This window comes from Arachis hypogaea, chromosome 14 (genome assembly GCF_003086295.3).
Source record: "Arachis hypogaea cultivar Tifrunner chromosome 14, arahy.Tifrunner.gnm2.J5K5, whole genome shotgun sequence".
Taxonomy (NCBI): Eukaryota; Viridiplantae; Streptophyta; class Magnoliopsida; order Fabales; family Fabaceae; genus Arachis; species Arachis hypogaea.
Window position 1 is genome coordinate 75,628,659 of NC_092049.1, and position 20,648 is coordinate 75,649,306.

At 37.5% G+C, this 20,648-nt stretch overlaps 2 non-coding genes across 2 annotated transcripts; one reads left to right on the plus strand and one right to left on the minus strand.

Annotated features, from left to right (window-relative positions):
• Positions 1 to 5,376: 5,376 nt before the first annotated feature.
• LOC112746458 (small nucleolar RNA R71) lies at positions 5,377 to 5,484 on the plus strand. Its single transcript, XR_003174341.1, has one exon. It is a non-coding gene; the product is annotated as a small nucleolar RNA R71 (small nucleolar RNA).
• A 10,824-nt stretch (positions 5,485 to 16,308) lies between these two features.
• LOC112746420 (small nucleolar RNA R71) lies at positions 16,309 to 16,412 on the minus strand. Its single transcript, XR_003174306.1, has one exon. It is a non-coding gene; the product is annotated as a small nucleolar RNA R71 (small nucleolar RNA).
• Positions 16,413 to 20,648: the final 4,236 nt, after the last annotated feature.

Below are 20,648 nucleotides of genomic sequence, written 5' to 3' on the forward strand. Positions count from 1 at the left end.
TCCAATCATTCATACTCCTTTCTATGGCAAGCTGTATGTTAGGCGTCACCATTGTCAATGGCTACATCCTGTCCTCTCAGTGAAAATAGTCCAATGCGCTGTCACTGCATGGCTAATCATCTGTCGGTTCTCGATCATACTGGAATAGGATCCATTGATCCTTTTGCATCTGTCACTATGCCCAGCACTCGCGAATTTGAAGCTCGTCGCAGCCATCCCTTCCCAGATCCTACTCGAAATACCACAGACAAGGTTTAGACTTTCTGGATCTCAAGAATGGCCATCCATGGATTCTAACTTATACCACGAAGACTCTGATTAAGGAATCCCAGAGATATTCATTCAATCTAAGGTAGAACGGAAGTGGTTGTCAGGCACGCGTTCATAGGTTGGGAATGATGATGACTGTCACGATCATCACATTCATATTGAAGTGTGAATGAATATCTTAAATCGGAATAAGCATGAATTGAATAGAAAAACAATAGTACTTTGTATTAATTCATAAGGAACAGCAGAGCTCCACACCTTAATCTATGGTGTGTAGAAACTCTACCGTTGAAAATACATAAGAACAAGGTCCAGGTATGGCCGAGTGGCCAGCCCCCATAAAGGTCTAAGATAGCATAAAACTGATCAAAAGATTTTCTAATACAATAGTAAAAGGTCCTATTTATATCAGACTAGTTACTAGGGTTTACAGAAATGAGTAAATGATGCAGAAACCTACTTCTGGGGCCCACTTGGTGTGTGCTTGGGCTAAGCATTGAGCTTTACACGTGTAGAGGCTTCTCTTGGAGTTGAACGCCAGTTTGTAACCTGTTTCTGGCGTTTAACTCCACTTTGCAACCTGTTTCTGGCGTTTAACTCCAGAATGCAACATGGAACTGGCGTTGAACACCAGTTTGCGTCATCAAAACTCGAGCAAAGTATGGACTATTATATATTGCTGGAAAGCCCTGGATGTCTACTTTCCAACTCAATTGAGAGCGCACCATATAGAATTTTGTCGCTCCAGAAAATCCACTTTGAGTGTAGGGAGGTCAGAATCCAGTAGCATCTGCAGTCCTTCTTCAGCCTCTGAATCTGATTTTTGCTCAAGTCCCTCAATTTCAGCCAGAAAATACTTGAAATCACAGAAAAACACACAAACTCATAGTAAAGTCCAGAAATGTGATTTTTTATTAAAAACTAATAAAAATATACTAAAAACTAACTAGATCATACTAAAAACTATGTAAAAATAATGCCAAAAAGCGTATAAATTATCCACTCATCACAACACCAAAATTAAATTGTTGCTTGTCCCCAAGCAACTGAAAATCAAATAGGATAAAAAGGAGAGAATATACTATGAATTCCAAAATATCAATGAAACTTAGCTCCAATCAGATGAGCGGGACTTGTAGCTTTTTGCCTCTTGAATAGTTTTGGCATCTCACTTTATCCATTGAAGTTCAGAATAATTGACATCTATAGGAACTTAGAATTCAGATAGTGTTATTGATTCTCCTAGTTCAGTATGTTGATTCTTGAACACAGCTACTTTATGAGTCTTGGCCGTAGCCCTAAACACTTTGTTTTCCAGTATTACCACCGGATACATAAATGCCACAGACACATAACTGGGTGAACCTTTTCAGATTGTGACTCAGCTTTGCTAAAGTCCCCAATTAGAGGTGTCCATGGTTCTTAAGCACACTCTTCTTTTTTTTGCTTTGGACCTCGACTTTAACCGCTCAGTCTCAAGTTTTCACTTGACACCTTCACGCCACAAGCACATGGTTAGGAACAGCTTGGTTTAGCCGCTTAGGCCAGGGTTTTATTCCTTTAGGCCCTCCTATCCACTGATGTTCAAAGCCTTGGATCCTTTTTATTACCCTTGCCTTTTGGTTTTAAGGGCTATTGGCTTTTTCTGCCTGCTTTTTCTTTTTCTTTCTTTTTTTTTCGCCATTTTCTTTTCTCTTTTTTTTTTTTGCAAGGTTTTGTATTCACTGCTTTTTCTTGCTTCAAGAATCATTTTTATGATTTTTCAGATTATCAAATAACATGTCTCTTTTTTCATCATTCTTTCAAGAGCCAACATATTTAACATTCATAAACAACAATTTCAAAAGACATATGCACTGTTCAAGCATTCATTCAGAAAACAAAAAGTATTGTCAGCACATCAAAATAATTAAACCAGTTTCAAGGTTGAATTCGAAACCATGTACTTCTTGTTCTTTTGTAATTAAAACATTTTTCATTTAAGAGAGGTGATGGATTCATAGGACATTCACAACTTTAAGGCATAGACACTTAGACACTAGTGATCATCTAGTAAAGACACAAACATAAATAAAACATAAAGCTCAAAAAATCAAAAAACAGTAAAATAAATAGACAAGGAGATTAAGGAATGAGTCTACCTTAGTGAGGGTGGCGTCTTCCTCTTCTTGAAGAACCAATGGTGCTTTTGAGCTCCTCTATGTCTCTTTCTTGCCTTTGTTGCTCCTCCCTCATAGATTTTTGATATTCTCTAATCTCATGAAGAATGATGGAGTTCTCTTGATGCTCCATCCTTAGATGTCCCATGTTAGAACTTAATTCTCCTAGGGAGGTGTTGATTTGCTCCCAATAGTTTTGTGGAGGAAGGTGCATCCCTTGAGGCTTCTCAGGGATTTCATGGTGGGGAATTTCCTCATGCTCTTGTTGAGGTCCATGATCTCTTGCTTGTTCCATCCTTTTCTTAGTGATGGGCTTGTGAGATGAATCTTTCCATCTCCCATGACTCAAAGGTGGAAGCTTTTGCCTTCCCTTTCCTCTTTTTAGAGATTTTTCTGGCCTTAGGTGTCATAAATGGTTATGAAAAAATAAAAAGCAATGCTTTTACCATGTCAAACTTAGAAGGTTTGCTCGTCCCCGAGTAAAAGAAGAAAGAAAGTAGTAGAAGAAGAAGAAAATAGAGGAGATGGAGGGAGAAGGTGTATTCGGCCAAGGAGGGTTTTAGGTGGTTATGATGTGTGAAAAGGAAGGAGTGACGGTTTGAATTTGTGTGGGTGGGTGTAGGGTATATGGGGAAGAGAGAATGGATGTGAGTGGTGAAGAGGTGATAGGAAAGAGTGATTGAGGTGATTGGTGAAGGGTATTTGGGGAAGAGAGTTATGAAAAGGTGTGAAGAGGAGAGAAGAATATGTGGGGATCCTGTGGGGTCCACAGATCTTGAGGGGATTCTGGGAGGTCCACAGATCAAGTGGGGTCAAGGACTTAACATCCCTGCTCCAATTAGGCGTGTAAAACGCCCATGCTGTGCAATCCTGGCGTTTAACGCCAGATTGCTGCTTATTTCTGGTGTTAAACGCCCAAATGTAGCCTGTTTCTGGCGTTTAACGCCAGGCAGATGCTTGTTTCTGGCGTTAAACGCCAGCTTAGTGCTTGTTTCTAGAGTTAAACGCCAGACAGATGCTTGTTTCTGGCGTTTAAACGCCAGACTGCTCTCCTCCAGGGTGTGCTATTTTTAATGCTGTTTTTCATTTTGTTTTTTTATTTTTCAGTAGTTTTGTGACTCTACATGATCATCAACCTAATAAAACACGAAATAACAAAAGGAAAATAAAATAGATATAATTAAATAACATTGGGTTGCCTCCCAATAAGCGCTTCTTTAACGTCAATAGCTTGACAGTGAGCTCTCATGGAGTCTCACAGATGTTCAGAGCATTGTTGGGACCTCCCAACACCAAACTTAGAGTTTGACTGTGGGGGTTCAACACCAAACTTAGAGTTTGGTTGAGGCCTCCCAACACCAAACTTAGAGTTTGATTGTGGGGGCTTTGGTTGACTCTGCAGTGAGAGAAGCTTTTCATGCTTTCTCTCCATGGTTACAGAAGGAGATCCTTGAGTTTTAAACACAAGGTTGTCCTCATTCAGTTGAAGGACTAGTTCTCCTCTATCCACATCAATCACAGCTCTTGCTGTGGCTAGGAAGGGTCTTCCAAGGATGATGGATTCATTCTCTTCCTTCCCAGTGTCTAGGATTATGAAATCAGCAGGGATGTAAAGGCCTTCAACCTTTACTAACACGTCCTCTACTTGTCCATAAACTTGTTTTCTTGAGTTGTCTGCCATCTCTAATGAGATTCTGGCAGCTTGCACCTCAAAGATCCCAAGTTTCTCCATTACAGAGAGTGGCATTAAGTTTATTCCTGACCCCAGGTCACACAGAGCCTTCTCAAAGGTCATAGTGCCTATGGTACATGGTATTAAGAATTTGCCAGGATCCTGTTTCTTTTGAGGTAATTTTTGCCTATCCAATGCATTCAATTCATTGGTGAGCAAGGGGGGTTCATCTTCCCAAGTCTCATTACCAAATAATTTGGCATTCAGCTTCATGATTGCACCAAGGTACTTAGCAACTTGCTCTTCAGTAATTTTTTCATCCTCTTCAGAGGACGAATACTCATCAGAGCTCATGAAGGGCAGAAGGAGGTTCAATGGAATCTCTATGGTCTCTAATTGAGCCTCAGATTCTTTTGGTTCCTCAAAGGAAAACTCCTTATTGGTCACTGGACGTCCCAGGAGGTCTTCCTCACTAGGATTCACGTCCTCCTCCTCCCTTGTAGGTTCGGCCATGATGGTTAAATCAATGGCCTTGCACTCTCTCTTTGGATTTTCTTCTGTATTGCTTGGGAGAGTACTAGGAGGAGTTTTAGTGACCCTTTTACTCAGCTGGCCCACTTGTGCCTCCAAATTTCTAATGGAGGACCTTGTTTCATTCATGAAAATCATAGTGGCCTTAGATAGATCAGAGACTATATTTGCTAAGCTAGATGGACTCTGCTCAGAATTCTCTGTCTGTTGCTGAGTGGATGATGGAAAAGGTTTGCTATTGCTAAACCTGTTTCTTCCACCATTATTACAGCCTTGTTGAGGCTTTTGTTGATCATTCCATGAGAAATTTGGATGATTTCTCCATGAGAGATTATAGGTGTTTCCATAGGGTTCACCCATGTAATTCACCTCTGCTATTGCAGGGTTCTCAGGATCATAAGCTTCTTCTTCAGAAGATGCCTCTTTAGTACTGTTGGATGATTCCTTCAATCCATTCAGATTTTGAGAGATCATATTGACTTGCTGAGTCAATATTTTATTCTGAGCTAATATGGCATTCAGAGTATCAATTTCAAGAACTCCCTTCCTTTGAGGCATCCCATTACTCATAGGATTCCTTTCAGAAGTGTACATAAACTGGTTATTTGCAACCATGTCAATGAGTTCTTGAGCTTCTGCAGGCATTTTCTTTAGGTGAATGGATCCACCTACAGAATGGTCCAATGACATTTTAGATAATTCAGACAGACCATCATAGAATATATCCAGGATGGTCCATTCTGAAAGCATGTCAGAAGGACACTTTTTAGTCAGTTCCTTGTATCTCTCCCAAGCTTCATAGAGGGATTCACCTTCCTTCTGTCTGAAGGTTTGAACATCCACTCTAAGCTTACTAAGCTTTTGAGGAGGAAAGAACTTGGCTAAGAAAGCCGTGACCAGCTTATCCCAAGAGTTCAGGCTATCCTTAGGTTGAGAGTCCAACCATATTCTAGCTCTGTCTCTTACAGCAAATGGGAAAAGCATATGCCTGTAGACCTCGGGATCAACCCCATTAGTCTTAATAGCATCACATATTTACAAGAATTCAGTTAAGAACTGAAAATGATCTTCTGACGGAAGTCCATGAAACTTGCAATTCTGTTGCATCAGAGAAACTAATTGAGGTTTAAGCTCAAAATTGTTTGCTCCAATGGCAGGGATTGAGATGCTTCTACCATGTAAATTAGAATTTGGTGCAGTAAAGTCACCAAGCATCTTCCTTGCATTGTTATTATTTTCGGCCATGTCTCTTTCTTTTTCGAAAATTTCAGTCAGATTTTCTCCAGAGAGTTGTGCTTTAGCTTCCCTTAGCTTCCTCTTCAGAGTCCTTTCAGGTTCAGGATTAGCTTCGACATGAATGTTCTTATCCTTGTTCCTGCTCATATGAAAAAGAAGGAAACAAAAAATATGGAATCCTCTATGTCACAGTATAGAGATTCCTTTTAAGAGAATAATGGAGGAAGGAAAAGATAAGAATCCAAACACAAGGGAGAGGAATGAGTTCGAATTCTTGGTTGAAAGAGGGGTGTTAGTAGATGAATAAATAAACAGAAAGAGATGAGGAGAAGCGAAATTCGAAAATTAAATAAATTAAAATAAAAGTATTTTTGTTTTTAAATTGAATTTAAAATAAAAAATAAAAATTAAAGTTCAAAAATTAAGAAAGGAAAATTGAATCAAATTAAATTTAATTTAAAATAATTAGTTAATTTAAAAAGGAATTTTGAAAAAGAGGGAAGGGATTTTCGAAAATTAGAGAGAGAGAGTTAGTTAGGTAGTTTTGAAAAAGATAAGAATCAAACAAAAAGTTAAGTGGTTAATTGAAAAAGATTTGAAAATCAAATTTTGTAGAGATAAGAAAATGGAAAAGATTTTGAATTTAAATTTTGAAAAAGATGTGATTGAAATTTAAATTGAAAAAGATTTGAAAAAGAAATTTAAAAAGATTTGATTTTGAAATTAAAGTTGATTACTTGACTAACAAGAAACTAAAAAGATATGAGTCTAGAGTTTAAAGATTGAACCTTTCTTACCAGGCAAGTAACAAACTTAAAAATTTTGAAACAGTCACATTAATTTTTAGCATTAATTTCGAAGATATGAAATAAAAATAAGAAAAAGATTTTGAAAATCAATTTGAAAATTTCGAAATTATGAAAGAAAAAAATGAAAAATATTTGATTTTTGAAAAAGATTTGAAAAAGATACTTTTTAAATTGAAAATTTGATTTGACTCATAAGAAACAACTAAATTTTAAAAAGTTTTGAAAAAGTCAACTCAAATTTTCGAAAATTTATGAGGAAAAAAGGAAAGATATTTTTTTTATTTTTGAATTTTTAATGATGAGAGAGAAAAACACCAAAAAGACTCAATGCATGAAAATTTTGGATCAAAATAAATGATGCATGCAAGAACACTATGAATGTTAAGATGAACACCAAGAACACTTCGAATGTCAAGATGAACATCACGAACATATTTTTGAAAATTTTTAAGAAAAGAAAAACATGCAAGACACCAAACTTAGAAATTTCAAACTTTAGACACTAATAATTCAAGAATGCATATGAAAAACAAGAAGAAACACCAAAGAAGAAATTTTAAAGATCAAACAAGAAGACTTACCAAGAATAACTTGAAGATCATGAAGAACACCATGCAAGAGTTTTCGAAAAATGCAAGAAAGAGATAAACATGCAATTGACACAAAACTTAAAAATTGACTCTATACTCAAACAAGAAACACAAAAATATTTTTGATTTTATGGTTTTATTAATTTTTTTGTTTTTTTGTTTTTTTTTTGTATTATTTTCAAAATTAAAATTAACAAAAATAAAAAGCTTAAAATTAAAATAAAATTACCTAATCTGAGCAACAAGATGAACCGTCAGTTGTCCAAACTCGAACAATCCCCGGCAACGGCGCCAAAAACTTGGTGCGCGGAAATCGTGACGGTTCATTCCTTGGTAACGGCGCTAAAAACATAATACGCACGTTCATAATCTTAGTTCTTTGTCACAACTTCGCACAACTAACCAGCAAGTGCACTGGGTCGTCCAAGTAATAAACCTTACGTGAGTAAGGGTCGATCCCACGGAGATTGTCGGCTTGAAGCAAGCTATGGTCACCTTGTAAATCTCAGTCAGGCAGATTCAATTGATTATGGAGATTTAATAATTAAAAGATAATTAAAATATAATTAAAATATAAATAAAAGATAGAGATACTTATGTAATTCATTGGTGAGAGTTTCAGATAAGCGTATGAAGATGCTTGTTCCTCCTGAACCTCTGCTTTCCTATTGTTTTCATCCAATCATTCATACTCCTTTCTATGGCAAGCTATATGTTAGGCGTCACCGTTGTCAATGGCTACATCCTGTCCTCTTAGTAAAAATGCTCCAATGCACTGTCACTGCATGGCTAATCATCTGTCGGTTCTCGATCATACTGGAATAGGATCCATTGATCCTTTTGCGTCTGTCACTACGCCCAGCACTCGCGAGTTTGAAGCTCGTCGTAGCCATCCCTTCCCAGATCCTACTTGGAATACCACAGACAAGGTTTAGACTTTCCAGATCTCAAGAATGGCCGTCCATGGATTCTAACTTATACCACGAAGACTCTGATTAAGGAATCCCAGAGATATTCATTCAATCTAAGGTAGAACGGAAGTGGTTGTCAGGCACGTGTTCATAGGTTGGGAATGATGATGACTGTCATGATCATCACATTCATATTAAAGTGTGAATGAATATCTTAGAATCGGAATAAGCTTGAATTGAATAGAAAAATAATAGTACTTTGTATTAATTCATGAGGAACAGCAGAGCTCCACACCTTAATCTATGGTGTGTAGAAACTCTACCGTTGAAAATACATAAGAACAAGGTCTAGGTATGGCCGAGTGGCCAGCCCCCATAAAGGTCTAAGATATCATAAAACTGATCAAAAGATTGTCTAATACAATAGTAAAAGGTCCTATTTATATCAGACTAGTTACTAAGGTTTACAGAAATGAGTAAATGATGCAGAAATCCACTTCTGGGGCCCACTTGGTGTGTGCTTGGGCTGAGCATTGAGTTTTACACGTGTAGAGGCTTCTCTTGGAGTTGAACGCCAATTTGCAACCTGTTTTTGGCGTTTAACTCCACTTTGCAACCTGTTTCTGGCGTTTAACTCCAGAATGCAACATGGAACTGGCGTTGAACGCCAGTTTGCGTCGTCAAAACTCGAGCAAAGTATGGACTATTATATATTGCTGGAAAGCCCTGGATGTATACTTTCCAACGCAATTAAGAGCACGCCATTTGGAGTTCTGTAGCTCCAGAAAATCCACTTTGAGTGCAGGGAGGTCAGAATCCAGCAGCATCTGCAGTCCTTCTTCAGCCTCTGAATCTGATTTTTGCTCAAGTCCCTCAATTTCAGCCAGAAAATACCTGAAATCATAGAAAAACACACAAACTCATAGTAAAGTCTAGAAATGTGATTTTTTATTAAAAACTAATAAAAATATACTAAAAACTAACTAGATCATACTAAAAACTATGTAAAAATAATGTCAAAAAGTGCATAAATTATCCGCTCATCAACTACCTCGTTAGAAAATATTGTCAAGAAAAATTCAATAGTGATAAAAATCTGACTAAAGAAAAAAGAGTACAGTCTCTCCCTCTTGTCAATATTATTTAATATCTCAAAGTTGGCACATCCTAATTTGATGTACTGCTTTTTCAAAAGCGAATCTTAGAAATGACTTATAAATAAATCTACCAGATTATTACTTGAGCGGATCTATTGGACATCAATTGTTCCTTGATTTTGAAGGTCATTAGTGAAGAAGAATTTTGGAAAATGTGCTTTGTCATATCATTTTATATATATCCACCCTTAAGTTGAGCAATGCATGCTGTATTATCTTCAAACAAAATAGTTGGAGCTATTTTCTGATCAGTCTATCCGTATGATCATAAAATATATTGAATCAAACCCTTGAGGCAAAAATACTTGCGACTTGCTTCATATGTCGCTGGTATTTCAGCATGATTAAAGGATGTTATTACTATCATTTGTTTTGTGGACCTCTATGATATAGTTGTATAACCATATATAAACAAGTATCCTATTTGAGATCTTCTTTTATACGGATCAGACAAATATCCTACATTTGTATAGCTAATTAATTGTGACTTGAATTTATATGGATAAAATAGTCCCATATCAACTGTTTCATAAAGGTATTAAAAAATTTGTCTGATTCCATTCCAATGTCTTTTATGTCAGAGAAGAATTATACTTTGCTAGTAAATTCACAGAAAATAATATGTTAGGTCGTATATTATTAGCAAGATATATTAATGCTCTAATAGCACTAAGATATGGTACCTCAGGACTAAGAATATCTTCATTTTCTTCTTTAGGACGGAATTGATCATTTTTCACATCCAAAGACCTTACGATCATTAGAGTACTTAATATATGTGACTTATCTATATAAATTTCTTCAAGATCTTTTCTGTATGAGGTGTTTGATGAATAAAGATTCCATTATTTGTATGTTCGATTTATAGATCGAAAAAAATTTAGTCATTTCAAGATCTTTCATCTTAAACTATTCTTTTAGAGCTTTTGTAATTGTTGGAATCTCTTCAAAGGTCCCAATGAATTCAAATAATTAACGTACATAGCAATTATAATGAATTCAGATATGGATTTTTTTACGAAAATACATCGACATATATCATCATTTTTGAATTCCTTTTTGGTCAAATACTCAGTAAGACGACTATACCACATCCGTATAGATTATTTTAGACCATATAAAGATATTTGCAATTTGACTAAATATAACCCTTGTGAATATTCATTAGATGGCTTAGATATCTTTAGTTCTTTAGGAATTTTCATATAGATATTATGATCTAATGATCCATATAATAAATTGTCACCACATCTATTAGATGCATATGTAGCTTATGATATGCGAATAAACTAATCAAATAACATAATGTTATTGCATCTGTTATTATAGGAAAAAAGGTTTCTTCATAATTTATACGGAATCTTTATGAAAACCTTGTGCTATAAGTCGATCTTTGTAGCATACAACTTTATTTTTCTCTTTTTATTTTTTCACAAATACCCATTTGTATTCATTAGGTTTTACAACTTCTGGTATACAGACTATAGGTCTAAAGACTTCACATTTTGCACATGAGTCTTACTCAACCTTCATAGCTTCTTCTCATTTTGACCAATTATTTCTTTGTTGATATTCTTCAATTGTTCTTGGCACAAGATCTTTACTTTTATGCATGATGTGTAATGCCTCATTATACATAAATATTCCATTAACAATTATCTTATTTGAATTTATTTGTTTCTTGTAAAAATATAATTTATCAAGATCTCATCATTTTCACAATTTTTTGAATTTTCAGGTACTTAAACGCCTTCTGATTCAAAATTATATCAAAATTTTGGACAATTGCTGGTATCCTTTCTATGTCTTTATCTTTTTCAGCAAGAGTATCATTTGCCCCGATAATATTAAATGCCTATTTTCTTTTTCGAAGATTTTTATTTTTGGAACTAGTTGGTCTACTGCGCTTCTAGCGTGTGCTTGTTTCAATAGCCATTTGTTCAACTGGAATATCAATTCGAATTTGGACATTTACATTTGGTATGTAGATTTTTATTATCCTCTTTGTATAAAAAAATGTATCAGACAATTTATTTGTTATTTATAAAATCTGGTCAAACCGTAATTAATTAAATAATAAATTAAATAGGAGAAAATATGGTTAGAAAATTTAGCATTCTGAATTTGATAATTTAAATATGATATTTGGATTCAGTGAATTTTTCTGAGTCGGAAAACATAGTTTTCTGGATAAAAATGCGCATTGAAAATTTGACCGGCAGTACCGGCTGCCATCTGTCTGGTACTGTGGCTGAGAAAGTTAATTATATGTAAATAAGGTTAAGAAATTAGGATTTAAAATTAGGAAAGGTAGAAATATTTAAAATACGATTTAAAACTCTAATCTTAGAGGTTTTGGCCCAAAATTGGGCCAACGGAATAAACCAAGTGAACCGGACCAAAGTGGGCCCAAGACCCAACATATATAAACATTAGTTATGAGCATTTCAGCTCATTAACCTTGAAGAAAGAGGGTAGGGGCGCTGAAATGGAGAAGAGAGGAAGAAGAGAGAAAATCCCAACTTCATCAAACTTCAAATCATCATAACTTTCTCTCCGAAACTCCGATTGACGAGCCGTTTGTAGCCACGCATCGCTCTTCTCATCCTCTTCAATTCTATCTGAGTTTTGTAGTGAGTATTCTATTCATCTCTGCCTAGTTTTCGAAATTCCCTACTGTTACGTGTTTTTAGGTAGTTACTGTTAAAATCTTGTAATTTTGGTTGTTTAGGGATACTCTAACATGGATTCTAAGTAGGTTCTATCCCTATTTCATAGAGACTGAGGTAAGAAGTACTCAAACCCTTGTGATTTATCAATTTCATGAACCCTAGGTTGATTATAAGTGTGAAAATTGGTTATGTTAGTGTATTTGGTGATTTTGGTGCACAATTGGGAGGTTGGTATTGCTTGTGGAGCTTTGGTGAGGCTTGGAGCTAAGGGTTGGTAGAGACTTATAAGAAGAAGCTCAAGTATTTTGGCTACAAGAGGTACGATTTAAGTTTCATTTAAGTACCGTGTGGTGTGATGAGAATTCCTAGGCTAGATGCCCCTAGGATTAACTTTGGATTGTGTGAATGGTTGGTACTAATATGCATAATTGATATGTAATGTAAATTAATGATTGGATTGAGAATTGTGTGAATTTGTATGTTTGGTGTGTTGAGGATTTGATGAATTGGATAATGAATATTGGTTTGTGGAATATGCATTTAAATTGTAAATTTGGGGTGGAGGCTGTGAATCTTGGGCTAGAGGCCGGAAAGAGGTAAGGAAGGTAAGTTGATGTGTCTATTGTGTGATGATATAAGAGATTGGATGGATTTTAGAAATTGAATGTGTGAATAATTGGTTTGGTTATTAAATAATAAGGTTTGAGGAAGTGAGGTGTGGAATTTGATAGTTTTGGGTGAAACTGTGTAGATGAGGTACGTTTGATTTTGGTTGAGTGTAATTATATGAATGTGGTTGGGTTGTGGCCATTTGGATGAGTGGAAATGAATTTGGCTTGTGAACATTGGAAAAATTGGTAATTTCCTTTTTTGGGTCAAAACTTATTTTTGACCAACTTCGGCGGTCCGTAACTCGGTCCTCGAACTTAGGAATTCTTCTAAATCGAATTTTTATGAAAGTTTATTCAACGATCTTTCCAACGGTTTGGAAATGGTTAAAAAAGGAATTTTGTAGAAGAAGTTATGTGTGTTGGAAATTTGGGGTTTAAAAATGTAACTTCTACAGCTTTTTAATTTAGTAAAATTTTTGGTAAAACGTACCCCGGAGCGCTGATGCCAAGGCATCATAGGCTAGTTTCACTAGCATTTTTCTGTTAGTTTTAGTTGTTTTATGCATTTTCTTGAGCTTAAAGTAACCAAAAATGGTTAAATGAAGAACAAAGTAATGAACCATCCAAACAATATGATTTCGATGCAAATTCCATGAGTTTTAGTTATATTACTTAAATGCTATGAATGAAAGATTTCTCATGAAATTTTGCAAGACTTTGATGCAATTGTTTGGATGATTTCAGGGAAGAAGAGGCTAAGCAAGGAAGCAACAAAATCAATAAAGGAAGCTTGAATATCACATGTGGAGTTTAAGTTCCAGTTTAAGCCTAAACTGGAGCTTAAACGCCAAAATCATGAAGGATAAGAAATGCTGGGATTGAAGTTTAACCTCCAGTTTGACCTCAAACTGGAGGTTAAACGCCAGAATGAAAAGCCTCACTTAAGGAGCATTCCACGTTTAACCTCCAGTTTGACCTCAAACTGGAGGTTAAACGCCAGAATGAGTATGCCACCCAGGAGGAGTTCCACGTTTAACCTCCAGTTTGACCTCAAACTGGAGGTTAAACGCCAGAACCAGGAAGAGTACCAGGGGCCATTCCACGTTTAAGCTCCAGTTTGACTCAAACTGGAGCTTAAACGTGTTCGATAGTTTTTTCACTCCAGGGTTGCTCTCTCCATCTCCACGTTTAACCTCCAGTTTGACCCCAAACTGGAGGTTAAACGTGTTCGACACCTCCAGGGCCACCATTCCAAGCTTCCACGTTTAACCTCCAGTTTGACCTCAAACTGGAGGTTAAACGTGTTCGACCTCCAGGGCTGCCCTTCCTATCTCCACGTTTAAGCTTCAGTTTAACCTTAAACTGAAGCTTAAACGTGTTCGACTACATGACTCTCCAGGGCTACCTTCTTCCATTTCCACGTTTAAGCTTCAGTTTAACCTTAACTGAAGCTTAAACGTGCTTCTACAAATGGCATCACTGGAAGTGTCTGGCGTTTAAGTTGCAGTTTAAGCTTAAACTACAACTTAAACGCCACTCTTGAAAAAAGGTTTCTGGGCCAAAAATATTGTGATTTAAGTTAGTCTTTGAGCACAATTATTAACTTAAACTTACTTTGGTATGAAACCCAATTGAATATCATGGTTTATGGGATTGGGCCTGAGGGATTGATGAGTTTGAAATCTCATTTATTGAGTCATGTGCCATTATTTGATTATCACTAAGTTGGCTCAATAAATGTTACAGGATTTGGATCAACAACCTCATCAAGATTATGGATCATAAACCCAAGACAAAAGGAAAGCAAGGAGAGGCCTCAAAGCCCAAGAAGCACAACTGAAGCTCAATATAGAAAGTGTATAAATAGGATAGAAGTTAAGTTAGAAGGGACTTTTACATTCATTTTTAGCTAGTTTCTTTTTCTTTGTAATTGAATTCAGAGCTATGATTCACTAAACCCCCTTTCATTGGGTTAGGGAGCTCTATTGTAATTCAATGAATCAATAATAGTTTATCTTCTTCTTCAATCTTTTCTCTTGAATTTTGTTAGAAAGCTTCTCGATTTAATTCCATTGAGTAGTTGTCTTGGGAAAGAGACTACTCATACTTGGAATCCTTCGGAGCCTTGGGAAAGGAATGGAGGATTCATGCTAGAGAAGCTTTCTCACAGTGGATTGGATTGGGGTTTGGATGGATATTGTGACATGTAATCCTACCAAATTGTGGTTCATGAAATTGTGTGGTATAATCAGTGATCAAGCATCATCTCTTCTTATGAACATTTAAACCAAGGGATTGGGAATTTGTTTGTTTTTAGAGAGCATTGGTGAGCCAAGGAATTGGGATCCAATCATATAAGATTGCCAAGCAAAATTCAATGAATGCATTGGTTGAGGAAGAGATTTACATGTTTTGATTCGGAGATTTCAATATCTCCTAAACCCAATGAATTCCCCATTTCTGATTTCCACTTTCTCTTTACATTCTGCAATTCAATTCTTGCAATCATCCCCATTCCCTTTTAATTTCAGCAATTTACATTTTGCTCTTTAATTCATGCAATTTAAGATTCAGCCATTTAATTTTCTTGTCATTTACCTTTCCCGCCAATTTTACATTCCGCAATTCTCATCTCAAATCTTGATTCCGCTCAACTAGAACACACTTCTAATCCGAATTGCTCACTCAACCAATCCTTGTGGGATTCGACCTCACTCTATTGTGAGTTTTTACTTGACGACGATAACCGGTGCACTTGCCGGAAGGAATTTTGCCGATCGTGCAATTTCCTAAATCGTAGCATAACACGTTTATGCGCATCAAGTTTATGGCGCCGTTGCCGGGGATTGGTTTTCGATTGACAATTCTCAAATTGGAAGCTAACTAGATTGAGCAATTTTCTCTTGCTTTGTTAATTCTGTTCTAAATACTTGTTGAATTTTAATTTCTGCACTTGGTTACATGCTTTCCTTCTTTATGCCTTTAAATTCATGCAACTAACTCACTGACTCACTAACTGTTTGAATTAATTCCTCAATTGAGCTGACCATACTCTTCCATTAACCAAGAGTATTTTACCTGTTTGTGTTTGAGCTGTGTTCTTGTATGACAGGTAGGAGAGGAGAGACATCAACTCCTCCATATACCGAACCGGAAAGGACCCTTCATAGACTTAGAAGGGAAGCAAGAGGGAAGAGAGTAGTGGGAGAAGAGGAATCTGAAGGAGAATCTGAGGACAATTTTGAGGAAGCTCTAGATCTCAACATGGATAGAGAAGTTCACAACCATGAGAGAGCTGATGGAAACAATGCCATTCCTGAGAGGAGGGTTCTTAGTTCATACATAAACCCAACCTCTGGGAATTGTGGTAGTAGCATCCAGAAACCACCCATTCAGGCCAACAATTTTGAGCTCAAGCCACAGTTAATATCATTGGTGGAAAATCATTGTTCCTTTGGAGGAAGTGCTAATGAAGACCCAAACCAACATCTCACAAAATTCCTGAGAATTTGTGACACTGTGAAGTCCAATGGAGTCCAGGAAGATGCCTATAAACTGCTCTTGTTCCCATTTTCACTTAGGGACAAGGCAGCTAAGTGGCTGGAATCATTCCCAAGGGGGAGTCTAACCACATGGGATGAGGTGGAAGGCAAGTTTCTGGCACATTTCTACCCTCCACAAAAGGTCAATAGGCTTCGATCTGAGGTCCAGACTTTTAGACAACAAGATGGTGAAACTCTCTACGAGGCATGGGAGAGATTCAAGGACTTGACAAGGAAATGCCCACCAAACATGTTCCATGATTGGGTGCAATTGCACATCTTCTATGATGGGCTCTCTTATGAATCAAGGAAGGCTGTAGACCATTCATCAGGAGGTTCATTGAACAAGAAAAAGACCGTGGAAGAAGCCATTGAAGTGATCGAGACAGTGGCTGAGAATGAGTACTACTATGCATCAGAAAGGCACAACACTAAGGGAGTCATGGAGCTGAACCATGTCGATACAATTCTAGCCCAAAACAAGGTGTTTGCCAAGCAACTAGCAGAGCTTACCAGGCAATTAGAAACAAAGCAAGTGGCTGCAATACACACACAAGATCAAGAGGAAGTAGGCATTGAAGGAGGTGATTGGGATGAGGTTAACTATGTGGGAAACCAACAAAGGCAATCATATGATCCACACTCCAACACTTACAACCCAGGCTGGAGAAACCACCCAAACTTTGGGTGGGGAAACCAACAAACCCAACCACAAAACCACAAACCTTACAACCACAACCAACAAAACAATTCCACATACCAAAACTCCAACCAAAGATCATACCAAGCCACACAAAACACTTACCCCCAATCATCATATCATGGCCAAAATAATCAACATACCCAACCTAATCCGAACCAACAATTTCAAGATCAATTAAACCGGATGGAAGGAATGATGGCAACCATGAGCCAAGACATAATTGAATTGAAGAGCTTCAGGGATGATGTGAGAACTACCTTAAGAAACCATGGTGAAAAACTCAAAAGGTTGGAATCTCAAGTAGGAGAGCTATCTCAACAGGCACCCAAATCAACTGCAGTGTTCCCTAGTGACACAGAAAAGAATCCTAAGGGGGAACAAAAGAGAGTAAGATGGGAAGAGTGCAAGGCCATCACCATATTGAAGGAAGTCTCAGAAGAAGAAGGAATCAGGTCCTCACAGCAGGAACCAGAAATCTTGAAAGAAGATGTGGAAGAAGTTAAGCAGGAAAGTGGAACTGAGCAAGCCAAGGATCTGCAAAAAGGCATGATGGAAGTATACCAACCAAAAGCACCATTTCCTGAGAGGTTAGGAGGAGGTGAAAAAAAGGAAAACCTATTCAAGGTTTCTAGAGACATTTAATTCTCTGCATGTCAATATTCCCTTTCTTGAGATTCTTCATCAAATGCCCACACACATCAAGTATTTAAAGGAATTGTTAAGCAAGAAAAGAGTTTTGAAGGGAGGACAAACGGTAACAATGAACAAAGAATGCAGTGCTCTCATCAAGAAGGACACACTCTCTAAGAAAACGGACCCAGGAAGTTTTCATATCCCTTGCATCATAGGGGAAACAAAAATTGACAGAGGATTCTGTGATCTAGGAGCTAGCATAAATGTGATGCCTCTAACTCTTATGAAGAGGCTACAACTGAACGAGGTGAGATCCACTGATGTAATCATACAACTGGCTGACAAAACTCAGAAGCAAGCTGAAGGGGTAGTTGAAAATGTGCTGGTGAAAGTAGGAGATTATTATTTCCCCACAGACTTTGTCATTGTGGACATGGAGGAAAGCTATTTACACCCTATCATTCTGGGCAGACCATTTCTAGCCACTACTAGAGCGCTCATAGATGTAGAACAAGGAGAACTAATTCTGAGAATACATGATGAACAGCTCATTTTCAAAGTCTTCAAACCTGCATCTGAGCCTGAACCAGAATCTGAAAAGCCTAAAGATGATAGTAGCCATCCGTGTTTGGGGGAAAGTAATCCAGCAGCTGAGACTCTAAAACAGTCATTGGAAGGCAAACAAGAGTTGCAAGAGTTAGAGCCACAAGAATCAGTGGAAACAGATCAGAAGGATCCTCCTGACATAAAGGTCAATGAAGAAATCCTCAAGAGAAAGGGAAGAGTGATAGGGAGATTTCCAAGAGGATGGAGAAACAAGAAAATTCCCACTGAAGGTTTTTCTCCGGGAGATAAAGTGATCTCAAGTCATTATCTGCCAATCCCACCTGGCCTCCAGACCATTCCTTCCCAGCTCCCTCAAGTGTTCACAATCAAGAAAGTTCTTTCTATGGAACATTTAGAGGTCATGAATGAATCAAGAGGGGACGTTTTCATAGTGAGAGGAGAGGACGTCAAGCACTACAATCCACCCTAACAAGGGACAACCGTCAAGCTAGTGACGTTAAAGAAGCGCTTCATGGGAGGCAACCCATTTTTTTTAGTATCCTTAATCTTTAGTGCTTTGCTTTACATCTAATAAAGCATGGTTTCTTATGCATGAACTTGAATCCTCAGGACAACTATTGATTAAGTGCACTAAACCGTGCATGTAAATTACAATTGGTCTCTAAGTTTGGTGTGCCTGATGGCACTCCCAAATCTTACTCAAATTGAATTCCATCTTTCATTCAAGGTGCACAACCAAACATTAAGTTTGGTGTTCTTTTTGAACACAGTTTATGAAAAGCAAGAAGTTCCTCTGGATTTCAAAATTCATGACAAGTATACCATTCACATGTTTTAATGCTTTAGTTTCAATTACTTAGGGTAGTCACTTTGTTTAGAATCAAGGAGCCAAGGTGACTATGATTTATTAGAAATATGCACACTCATTAAGGACAACCAATATGGATTTCATGTCATCAGGAGACTTAACCAAAAACTAAGTTTGGTGTCCAAATAATAAGTGTGCATACATGTAGAAGTCACGGCTATAAGCTCATAAAGACAAGCATTGATTTACATGTGCAAATACTATTCATAATTCACATGGACCGAAAAATGATAGCAAATTTGTTTGTTTGTGCAGGTACAAAAGAAAAGACAAAAATGGAGGAAAAAGACAAAGGGAGGTACGTGCTTGGTCAAAAAGAAAATTCATAAATCTTTGAAACTAACACATGGGAAAAGGAAGTTCTGCAAGAAAAGAAAGCTACATGTACAACCTAATGCATCCAGAATACTTCCAAGAAAATGAAAAGCCAATCGTCCTTATCTACAATTCATATATTTACCATCAAGCCACCCTTCACAAACCACCCTAGCCGTTCATTTTTCACTCATGGGCACTATAAAGAACCACTTGGGGAACGAGTCCCACACCATCAATCCTCCTTCATACACTTTTTCCTTCATCATAGCATAACCATCTCTTGCCGAAAACAATCTCACCACACCTCCAACAACACTTCTTGCTTCACCTTGTCAACTTTAGTTGTCACTTACCAAAATGGCAGCTTCATCTAGCCACAAAAGAAGAAAAGACAAGCAGCCAATGGAGGAAAACAGGGGATTCGATGCATGGAGATACAGATCAGTGTTCCATGAGATTCAAGCCGAATGGATGAGACCTAAAACGGTACTAGCTGAGGTCCCCTTTGAACTTGAAAAGGATGAGTTCCCAGGTGTTTGGGAAAAGATCAAAAAGAGGAAGTGGGAGCTCCTAACTAAGCCAATCACTAGAATCAACATCAACTTGGTGAAGGAGTTTTATGCAAATGCAGTAAGGGAGGATCAAACCAAGAACCCCACATACAAAAGCTATGTGAGAGGGGTGGAAGTTGACTTCAGTCCCAAAGCAATCATGAAAACTCTTGGCCTGAAAAACATACATTTCAGCCAAGCAAGTTATGAAGAAAGGATGAGAGGAGAACCTGACTATACAACTATTGCTGAAGACCTTTGTGCCATCAGAGCTGAATGGGTGAGAAAAACAAGAGGGGCTCCAAGAGTCTTGAGAAGAGGAGACCTAACACCTGAAGCTAAAGGGTGGTATGCAATAGTTAGGAGATCCATCCTACCCACTGCAAACTCTTCAGAAATAGTCCCTAAAAGAGCCATCTTGCTACATTGCATTATGGTTGGAGGAGAGATCAAAGTTCATAAACTCATTGCTGAACAGATACAAGAGTTTAGTGAGAAAAGTGACCCTGAATCCTGGCTTCATTTCCCTAGCACCATCATTAGACTATGCATCGATGCCCAAGTACCACTTGAGGATGAAAGACCTAATTGGCTATATCCTGGGCTGGCCATAACTGCACACAGAATGACTCTTGGCCCAACTCCTCCAAGACATACAAGAAGAAGAAATGAAGAAGGGCAACAAGTGGAAGCCGAGCAAGAAGCAGAACAAGCAAGACAGGAAGGAGAAGACAGAGAAGAAGAGCAAGAAGAGCAAGCAACTCCTGAAAGAAGACAACGAATTCCCAGAGACCCCATGGATATGAGCAGAATGCAGGAAATCATGGAAGGAATGTCTCAACAATACA